The 11,198-nt window shown below is 35.9% G+C and overlaps 1 pseudogene; it reads left to right on the top strand.

The window, feature by feature from the left end:
* Positions 1 to 957: 957 nt before the first annotated feature.
* Positions 958 to 4,553, top strand: LOC128288928 (phytosulfokine receptor 1-like; annotated as a pseudogene).
* The last annotated feature ends 6,645 nt before the right edge of the window (positions 4,554 to 11,198 follow it).

Raw genomic sequence — 11,198 nt, 5'->3', positions numbered from 1 at the left:
TCACTAAATCCGACAAATGAGTAGGAAATATTATTAATTTAGTGAGTATAAGTTAAACGTGAAATTAGGAAAAATTTTAAAATAGTGAATAGTGTACTAAAAAATATATATATATATTAAATTTTGAAATAGTCAATTAGAGTATTGCTATGAAGCCTACTTGAAACTTCTGCTTTGCGTGTCACTGCAACCTGATTTCATCTTTGGAATCTCATCCTCTAACCTTATTTAGACTTTTCAAGAGCTAACGTTTTATGCTTGGCAGTTGACTTGAAAACCACATCAATATAGCAATATATTGCTCCAGGGTAACATCATCATCATCAACATCATCCTGTTACATTTGTAATAAAGAAGCAACAGCGATGGATCGTCCGAGCTCTGAAAAGTCATGGAGCTTTGCCTCCTCAAAACATTACGTGGAAAGCCCCAAAAATAAAGGAAAACATAAGTTGATTCAGTCAATGCAAGGTTAGAGTTGTAGCCCCATCCATGACAAACATGTGGCAAGCTTAGAAGACGCTTAAACAGTAAATTTACCACAAGGAAGTCCGTGGTCACATGTGAGATCACCTCTTAGTAGACTAACCGGACAATGGATGGTTTAATCTTAATTGGAAACATGAATAAAAGATTTATCCTATCGAGATATCCTTGCCCAATCAAAGATATCTCTTACGATTCCATAATGAAGTGGGAACCCTTCAAGAACAGTAAGCCTAAACTCTGTTAACATTCTTCCAGCCCTCAACATTCAAACTCTCTTCATAGTTATTCTCCATAATCTCCAACTCTCGGTCTCGACTGGTGAATCAACCTCCTCAGCAACCATTCTCTTTCCTCTATACTTTTATATTGTTAAGCCCTGTATCAACATTAACTAAATAATAATAGATACCATACCTTCATCAGGACACAGTAAAAAACAATAATAGCTCCTTCATGGGCGTCCCAACTATGTCTTTGGTTTTCATTTTGTTGGCTGTCATGCTTCAGCAGATGATACAGGCATCTCAAGAACCAGCATGCCATATGAATGACTTAACGGCCCTCAAAGGTTTCACCAAATGTTTAGAACAGGATATTGGTGGGTGGAACTGGAGCAGCTCCAACTGCTGCTCATTTACAGGCATCACTTGTGACAATTCCTCTGTTATATATGGAAGAGTGGTCGGGTTAGAGCTTGGGAACAAAAGACTTACAGGCACTATATGTGAGAGTTTGGTGGGATTGGAGCAACTCAGAATCCTGAACCTCTCGCTTAATTCTTCCATGGTAAAATTCCTGCCAACTTGTTTCGTTTTCGGAACCTAGAAGTCCTTGACTTGAGTAACAATTATCTCGTCGGTCCACTTCCTTCTGCAATTCATTTACCATCAATTAAGTATTTGGATCTCTCAAAGAATTATTTCTCTAGCTTCATCAGCATGCAATTCTGCACAAGTTCATCTCATATCCAATATCTTGATCTTGCACGTAACTTCTTCGGAGAAGGTTCGATATATTTGGAGAATTGTACTTCATTGCAGTATGTTTTCCTTAATGGAAATGGTCTGTCAGGAACTTTCCCTGAGAATTTGTTCCGGCTACAACATCTCCGAGTTCTGCACCTTCAACAAAATCAGTTTTCGGGGCCACTGAGTTACGGAATTGGGAACCTTTCTATCCTTGTTGAATTGGATATCTCCTTGAATGACTTTAGTGGAAGTCTTCCAGACGTTTTTGGGAGACTGAGAAAGCTAGAATCCTTCTCTGCCAGCTCAAATAGATTAACTGGATTATTGCCTGCTTCTTTGGGTAAATTCGGCTTCACTTTTGAGGATCGATCTGCACAACAACAGTCTTGACGGTCCGATCAGAATAAATTGTTTGCAATGGCCCAAGTCACCTCACTTCATCTCGGTTCTAACAATTTCCAGGGCCAGTTCCTGCTAGTCTATCCTCTTGCCAGAGCTTGACAGTTCTGCATCTTGCACGCAACAAACTCGGTGGTGTAGTTCCATTTGAGTTTAGAAATCTGCATGCACTGGAATTCCTCTCGCTCGGAAACACCAGCATCAATAATATATCCACAGCACTGGAGATACTACAACACTGCAAAAATTTGACTATATTGGACCTTGGTTTGAACTTTTACCAGGAAGAAATGCCTAGCAATGTGAATCTGCAATTCACGAGTCTTACGGCACTTATTATTCCATTTTGTCACCTGAGAGGTCTCTTCCAATTTGGTTGAGTAGTTCTAAAATGTTGCAATTGCTGGATCTGTCATGGAATTCATTGGGAGGTTCCTTCCTTCTTGGATAGGCAAGTTCGAATATCTCTTTTACTTGGACTTGTCTAACAATTCCTTTTCCGGGGAGATACCGGAAAGTTTAACTGGACTAGAAAACCTTGTCCACAAAACTGCTCTACTGAAACTGCTCTACTGAAAGAATCATGTGAACACATTCTCTCATAAAAAGCAAAGAGCAAGGTAGGCCACGCTTGGTATATGACAATATATGCAACTTCCCACCGACTATTGATTTAAGTCATAACAAGTTTACTGGACCAATCTGGCCAAGCTTTGGGAACTTGAAGAACGTTCATGTATTGAATTTGAAGAGAACAACCTTTCAGGAAGCATTCCAGATAGTATCTCAGGGATGACAAACTTGGAAGTATTAGATTTGTCTTGTAACAATCTCTCCGGTGAAATACCTTATTCTCTGGTACATCTCAGCTTTTTGTCTGTATTCAATGTATCATACAATAGGCTTTACGGGGATACACCTTCAGGAGGTCAATTCATGACATTCCCTGATTCAAGCTTTGATGGGAACCAGGCTCTCTGTCCTAGATTAGTCGCACCATGTCAAAGAAAACAGATTCATCCAGTTGTGTCCCTGGTAAAAGATGAAGATTATGGATTGGAACTTTGGAATTGGAGCAGCAATTGGTTTTTTCTCTGTGTCTTCTTTTGCTTCAAATCAGGCTGGGTTATTCCTAAAGGAAGGGTATGCAGATGCTGAGATTTGTTCTACTGAATGTCATTTTTTAAAGGTGACTGCATGTACCAATTGAGTTAATCCTTAGGTTCATAATGTAAACAAGCATGTCTAACAAGCTTGAGAAAATATTTTTTATGCAACCTCTGGTATTCCCATAGTTCTTTCTTGCTTGAGTTTTAAGCCTTTACTAATGTAAACAAACCTAAAAGTAAATTTTGAGAGAAAAGTAACGAGTGATAGAAGAAAATAAATGGATTAAGGATTTTGGATCTTAATAGGTAGAAAGAGATTCATTTATTTTTATATAACATAATTTGTTTTTAAAGATTTTGGTAGAAAAATAATGTTATTTGATTATGAATAATAAAAAAAATTTGAAGTCATGTATTGACTTTGGTGAATTCTGCTTCACTTTTGAGGATTCATCTGCACAACAACAGTCTGGACGGTCCCATCAGAATAAATTGTTCTGCAATGATCTGAGTCACCGCTTCGTCTTGGTTCTAACAATTTTCAGGGACCAGTACCTGGTAGTCTATCCTCTTGCCCGAGCTTGAAAAAGCTTCATCTTTCACACAAAAAATTTGGAACTAAATTGGTCCTTGGTTTGGACTTTTACCAGGAAGAAATGCCTAGCAACGTGAATCTGCTAAGGCACTTCTACATTTTGTCACAAGAGAGGTTTCTTCCAATTTGGTTGAGTAGTTCTAAGATGCTGCAATTGCTGGATCTGTCATGGAATTCGTTGGAAGGTTCCATTCCTTCTTGGATGGGCAAGTTCGAATATCTCTTTTACTTGGACTTATCTAACAATTCCTTTTCCGGAGAGATAACAAAATGCATCTCACTGGTAAAAAGTAAAGAGCAAGGTAAGCCGCGCTTGGCATACAATGATGTATGGAGCTTCCGCCGACTATTGGTTTAAGTGATAACAAGTTTACAGGACCAATCTGGCCAAGCTTTGGGAAGTTGAAGAACCTTCATGTTTTGTGTTTGGAAGAGAACAACCTTTCAAGAAGCATTCTAGATAGTATATCAGGGATGACAAGCTTGGAAGTATTGATTTGTCTCCTAACAATATCTCTGGTGATATACCTCATTCTCTGGTACATCTCAGCTTTTTGTCTGTGTTTAGTGTATCATACAATAGGCTTTACGGGAAGACACCTTCAGAAGGTCAATTCATGACATTCCCTGAAGCAAGCTTTGAAGGGAACGAGGCTCTTGTCCTAGACTACTGGCACCATGCCAAACAAAATAGATTTCTCCACTTGTGTCCCCCGGAAAAAGAATGAAGATTTCGGATTGGAACTTTGGTACTGGAGCTGCAAATGGTTTTCTGCTCACTGTTGTCTTTTGCTTCAAATCAGGCTGGGTTCTTCCCAAAGGATGAGAATCATATCTGAAACAGGAATTGCTGCATCCAAAATTGTGTATTTGGTAGTGCAAAGCATATTTTGTTTTGTGTACAAAGGAGACCACTACTTGAAGAAAATGGAAGTGTATGCAAATGTTGAGATTCAAACTCTAAATCCGCTGGATGCCACTTTTAAGAGATGACTGCATAAACCGAGTTAAGCCCTGGATTCATAATGCAATGCAAAGAAGCATCTATTGACAAGCTTGTGAAACTAGATTTGACAATATTTTTTTGTATGGTTCCCATGGTTCTTCCTTACTTTAGTTGGAAATCTGTGTAATGTTTTCAGGTGTGTAATGATCAATGGAAAGCCATAAAGCAGGCTATCGAAGTTTTAATATGCTTCTAATAACCATTGTTCTTGCTGCATTTTATATTATGTGCGTTATGACACAACCGCTCCCTGTCAGGGTTCTTTGCAGCCGAGCGGACTAGGACAATACCAAACCTGCTTAGAAGGAACCAGAGAGTGCCATATCAACAGAAACAACTAGGTTCAGTTAAGGTTAAGAACAGTAAGTATATTTATAAATAAGAGAAACATTTAAGGAAGATGAGAAACTGGTTCTGTAAATTGAAGCATCAAGACCATAGTGTCCTTTTGGATTTGTTGCACCAAAGACAATTGTCCTGGTACATGTACATTAAAGCAGGTCCATATATGGACTGAGACAGATTCAGGGTTGAGGGTGAAAATAAGGAAAAGGGATAAAAAATGAGAATGCCTTTCATTTTACAGTAAAGAGAGAACTTCATAATACAACAAACCATCTGTTGTAACAAGGAAGCAAACTTTCTTAGTCAATAATCAACCTTAGTGTACAGTATCCCTCAGATTTATCTGGTGTTTTTCGACTGTGTTTTTGTTTCTTCCCCTACTCCGAAGTGAGTTGTAGCAAAAATTGTGTGGCTTTGGTAAAAACATTTCAGTGTTGCTTACCACAGAAGCACATGCATGCTTCAGACCTCGGTGAGAAATGAAGTCATCTTCTGATTCACTTCCAAGAATGGTTATATTCACCATCTAGACTGACCAAAGTTTCTGCTTTCCAGTTCAAAACATACGATCATTGTCAGCACCGTAGTCTCTAAGGTCCAGAGTCGGTCGTTTCAATCTCTGGAAAATATCATCAAGGGATTCAGACGAGGAAGCGATGGAGGACAATGTGTTTTCTTCTGTCTGACGAAAGGGAGGTAGTTCTTCACTTCTAGGATAGATTTGAAATTTACAAGACCGGACTTCATTGATTCCCATTTCGAGGATAATTTCTGGATGTCGGTCTTATTACACTCTTGAACGAAGTTGATTCTTCTAGTGTTGACGCCGTGTTAGATGCTTGCTTTTTCTGGTGTTCTCTTGTGCTAGAATGATTCTTAATGATAGTTTCTCTGCTTGTCACATGTTGAACCTCTTCATTCAGTGGTTTAAATTGTTGACTCATCGTTCCAATTACTGCACTAGTCATCTGCTGGTACCGCATATGTATCGGATACGAATATGATTTTCAGACACAGGTACCTCAATAAAAAAAAATGAAAAGTTCAAATGCAAGAGCAGACATACCGTGTTGTTGCTTCCGGGTTCAATGTCGACATTCATGCTGCTGAAATTCCTTGCCAATGGAATAATATGTTCACCAACTCTATGTCCTCGCTCGAGCCAAGCCCGTTCTGAACATTTTACAATTTGTAGATTGTAGAAAACAAAGAAGATGACATTTTAGCAAATGCTGATATAGCCAGGTGTAGTAAATTACCTTTCTGCAAGATAATTAGACCTGATGAGTCGAATCCATCTGCATCATCGTCTTGATCTTGAAACTTGAATATTCTCCAGTTTCAAATAATCAATGACACGGTCAAAGAAGTTTGTCACATGTAACAATGTGTATATAACCATAATGAGAGGATAGATTTTGTTGAATCCTTTACCAAAGAAAGGGACAGCATCATCTATGTTCCCATTCTCTGCAATATAAGTTGATGTTTACATGAGACTAACTCAAACCACATTTTTGTATATATCAATAGACTAACCTTCTCAAGATTGTTTTCCCATTATCAGGGATACGGATAAGGTTGAGAAAGTTGTACAAATTGGAGGAGCATATCGCAACCATCCTAATAGAGATATTTATGAGTAAGACATACTAGAAAATGAGAGAACAAGTAGAAGCTCTTTAAGATGGAAGACAAAAGGGAGTATTACGAGCATATCATAAGCAAGCTGACTGAGCTTGTTTGTCTCGGTGTTAATGAATAGAACATCAACATTCCGATTTTGAACAAGGAAAAATAGGTGCAGATGCACATATACAACAGAGGGACGAAAGCAGCAACCTGCAAACCAACACGATCATTCGATATCGATACCACCAAGTCCTATAGGCTAATTGTGGAAATATAATTTACCTGGACAAGCATTTCCTGCTCTCCCACCGAATTTATGAGAATGGAAAAGAGAGATAAATCAACACCAGCGGGCAGTATGGTAGCTTCTGCTAAAAGAATTGCAGCTGATATGCATCCCAGAATTATTGCCAAGAGTTTCTCTAGTTGCTTTCTTACAACACAACGCCATATGAACTCTGCAAGGAAAAAATATTACCTGAGTTAATGGTAAATGCATAACAGATACTTAACAAAGAACCATTAAGGATAAAGTAATTTACCCATCATATCAAAAGAGGGTCCTAGCTTGCCTGTTCGCTCGGGCTTGATACTTGAAACGAATTTCCTACAACACCTTAAAATGAATCTTGGGCAAACTTAAAAAACAGAGGACAAAAACACTTTTAGCGATGCTGTCCTGCATATAGCTTGATATGCAAGCAAGGTTTGTATGAGTGCAAAGTACACACCATCCGGTTATATTACGCCGTAGTTTCTGACAGTATCTTCCAGTTCAAGAGCTTCCAACACAAAGCTTGAATATTCACTGCAAACTTCTAAGAGTTAACTTCAATGAGACAGAATCAAGCAACAAATAGTCTATACCTTCGGTACCGACAGTATTCCTCTCTAGCTATCCTAAGTCGGCGCTAAGCATCGCCATTGATTTGTGATCAGTATTGTAGTCCATATCATTCTCCCCAAACCTTCCACCTTGAGGTTTGAAGGAAGGATCTTCTTTAACTGCAAAATAGAACATATAATGTATTTGAGGGAACTACTTGAAACTCCATTTTGACACTAAACAAACCTCATAGACAAAGTGGGAAGTACCATTTGATATAACATGTTGTCAATGATATTCATATAGGGTCTTAGTGGATCATGGTTCGTTATCTGATTCGATGTCACTTGAGCAACCTAAATAAATTGCACCTTCATTAGTTTGTGCAGAGGCAAAAGATGATACCACCAAGTCTTGATTGTGATTTACTTACTACAATAGCACAAGAGAATTCTTGATGAGCATCATCAAGTTTAACAGCCATTTTTGCAACTTTGTGTGAAAGAACTTTATGGCGAAAAGTCCAATCCACATTCTTCCAAATGCCCTTTGGGATTTCACTAAGACCAAAGCCAAGGAGGAATGCACCAGTAACAAGTCCAAAAGTATTTGAGCAAGCCATGGCAAAACCAAGAATGTCTCCGCTCCTTCCCCCCAAAAGAAAAGAAAAGGGTCAGTCTACACAAACAAAATAAGGAACAAAGTATAAATAAAAAACACAAAAGAAAAAAGAGCAATCAGTAAGAATAGAAGGACACATGCCAATTTTTGCTGAAAATAATGAATAAAATGAGTCCAACAAGTCCAATAGAACCAACACATAGGTAATAGACCAAGTTTTCATGTAAACTAGTCTTCAATCTTTCTACCACAGTGAAATCTCCAGCATCTTCATAACCCTGAATAGTAGGCACCACAACCCTGTTTAGGAAATAATTTAATATAAATCAATGAGAATACAATGCATCTATTAAGCATTAATCTTCTAAAACATTTACTCTAGACCTCAAGCATGATAAACAAAAGGTCATGAAAGCATATGGAATGACCAAATTTCATTTTGCTCCTTTACTAAAAAAAAATGAGCAAATTAGTTGAGGAAACAAAATGCAATATGACTTCTAGCCTCTATAGTACGTTTACCCAAAGGAACTTATCGTGGGAGAAAATATTTTGTTGATAATAGTATATTTACCAAGTTAGCAAAAATGTACTCCAATAGGTTAGGCTCCAAAAGAAAGATATCCCACCACTGTAATTACCAAATATTGTCTGCATGATGAAGAGAAGAAAAGCAAACAATCAATAAAAGTACGTGCATAATTTCTAGGCAAAAGCAAATGCCTACAATCATATACTCGTATTGATCAAATAAAATTCAGCTTTAAATTTCTACCCAACATTGATCAAATAAAAACATAATAAGGGTAACCAAGAAAATATAAGTATGATGGGAAGAACTGCAAGATGGAATTAAGGTTGTTAATCTAAAAAAAAGAAAAAGGTACCGTCCAAATATCGGCAGGGACGAGGATGATAATGGAGAAAGAACAAAACCAAGTATATCCAACGGTGAAAAGAACATAATTAGGAACGTCTGGACTCGAGAAATATTTCAAAGTCAAAATCACCATCCCCATTGTTAAAGGCAACGAGATCAAATAGAAAAACAACATCTTTCTTTCTATCTCCTCCTTTATACAATACTATGACAATCTAATCTATTCTATTTCGATCTAGTTTAAATAAAGTACATATATTATCTGGGTAATTCCTCTTATTTTCTCTTCCCCACGAAAACAGTAGGGAAGAGAAAATAATGGTTGGTTTTGCATTTGCAAAGAGCTTTTGATTTCATTTGTTCTTATATTACGCTTAAACTTAAAGCGCAACTATATTAATGCAAAAATTTGCGTAACTGGTCTAGAGTATACCTGATAACGGGTGGGGTTGAGGTTTCAGGGATGTAAAATTTTAAGTTGGTTTTTTAAGGTTACGTTGACCAAAAAAATGAGCTTAACTTCACCCACTGACTCGATCTGTGTATTCAATTTTTTAAATTATATTTTATATAAAATAGATTTAAAAATATAATTAATCAAATACATTAAAAATATTAAAATAAAGGTTTGTCAACAATAAGACAAGAGTTATACAATATTCAAATAATAACAATAAAATAGTAATAATATAATAACGAAACGATAACAAAACATAAGCGGAATGGCAACTAAGTAGCAACAAAACACCTAATTTAAGTTGTGCTTGAGCTAAAGAAATCTTATTCAAGGTTCGACCTGTTTAAAAAACAAATCTTACTTTTTGTTCAAGCTCACTTTTCGAGCTTATATTTTTATCTAAATCCTCTTACTTTTCAAGTGGAAACTAAGTGAACTTACTGAAATAAACATACACTACAAATAATTTGTCATATATCAACGCATATTTTTTATTAATAGTTAAGTTATATTAGTAAAAGTATTTCCATATCAACGATTCTATTTGAACACTAGTTAGCCATATTCTCTTTTTTTTTTCTTAAACATGTGATAATTTCATTTTTTTAGGTAAAATTAATTTTTTAAACAAAACACCCTATATCGTCCTATAGTTATTTTAATTTCTTTTAAGACAATTTCATTATAGATTTTGGTTATATTTGTTCTTATTGACACACTACCTAGAACTACTCATAATCTCTCCCCAACCCGTATATAGGAGGATAATGCGCTTCAACGCACTTCAACCCACATCTTCTTACATTGACAACAATATCCATATCAATTGAGCTAAGACTCAACCGGCTTCTTTAAATTTTAATTCCTAGACACATAACCCATTTTAACTTTCCCCTTTCTCTTTCTTAGCCACTTCCAATATCGTTTTACTTATGCTTTATTAGTTTATTGAAGATAATTTAAAGTTCTTTTATCGTGGATAGTGTAACATCTTACATCCGATTCGAAGATGATCGGATGCAAAGTGTCACATTATAAACATATTTTTATGTAGAAATACCAAAATTTAGAATTAAAATAAATTTAAACAAAGTGACACAATTTAAGTAGGATTTAAGTGTCAAATGAACTCAAATGGACCCACATATGATAATTCACAATTAAATACAAAGTCAAACCACAAATTCAAATTCATATTGAAAAAATACAATGTTATATCTCGAGACAATGAAATCATGACTTAAGACCTGTTTTCCTATTTCAAATTTTTTATTTTGAATTTTCGTATCGAGACAATAGTACCATGTCTCGAGACTTAACCCTTATGTCTTGAGACCTTGATATCAAATTTTAAGCTTTGAGCTTGAATGTTTTATGTCTCGAGCTTTAAAACCTCATATTTCGAGACATGCACTTGGAAATGCATAATCTCATATAAAATGTTCATGAGATCTTGAGACTTTTACTCAAAATACAAAAATTTAACTATTCAAATTATTTTCACATGTGGTTAAATGATTCCTAAAAATACCCAAACATATACAAAAGTTCTAAAGATGTCAATCCAAGTCCAAAACACAAATTTCTCATTCGATAATATACTTCACCAAAATTTAGCCACCTAAGTGAAATTGCATGCATAACATCATTTTGCATATCTCCAAATTCGATAATATAGTTGATTTCCCCTTAAATTAACATTACTTGAGCTCTAATATGGATTATAAATCCTCGAGATTTGTATATGAAAAATAAATCTTCATATTGAATTAAGAAAATTCATTAATACAAAACATATTTCCAAATATACTATAGCCTAAAACTAAATTGAAAGTCATTCTAAATAACAACATTAGATTTAAAATGAACAC

The sequence above is a fragment of the Gossypium arboreum genome, unplaced genomic scaffold, assembly GCF_025698485.1.
Source record: "Gossypium arboreum isolate Shixiya-1 unplaced genomic scaffold, ASM2569848v2 Contig00346, whole genome shotgun sequence".
In the NCBI taxonomy this organism is placed as follows: Eukaryota; Viridiplantae; Streptophyta; class Magnoliopsida; order Malvales; family Malvaceae; genus Gossypium; species Gossypium arboreum.
Note: the sequence above shows the minus strand (reverse complement) of the source record. Positions and strands in the feature narration are given on the sequence as shown.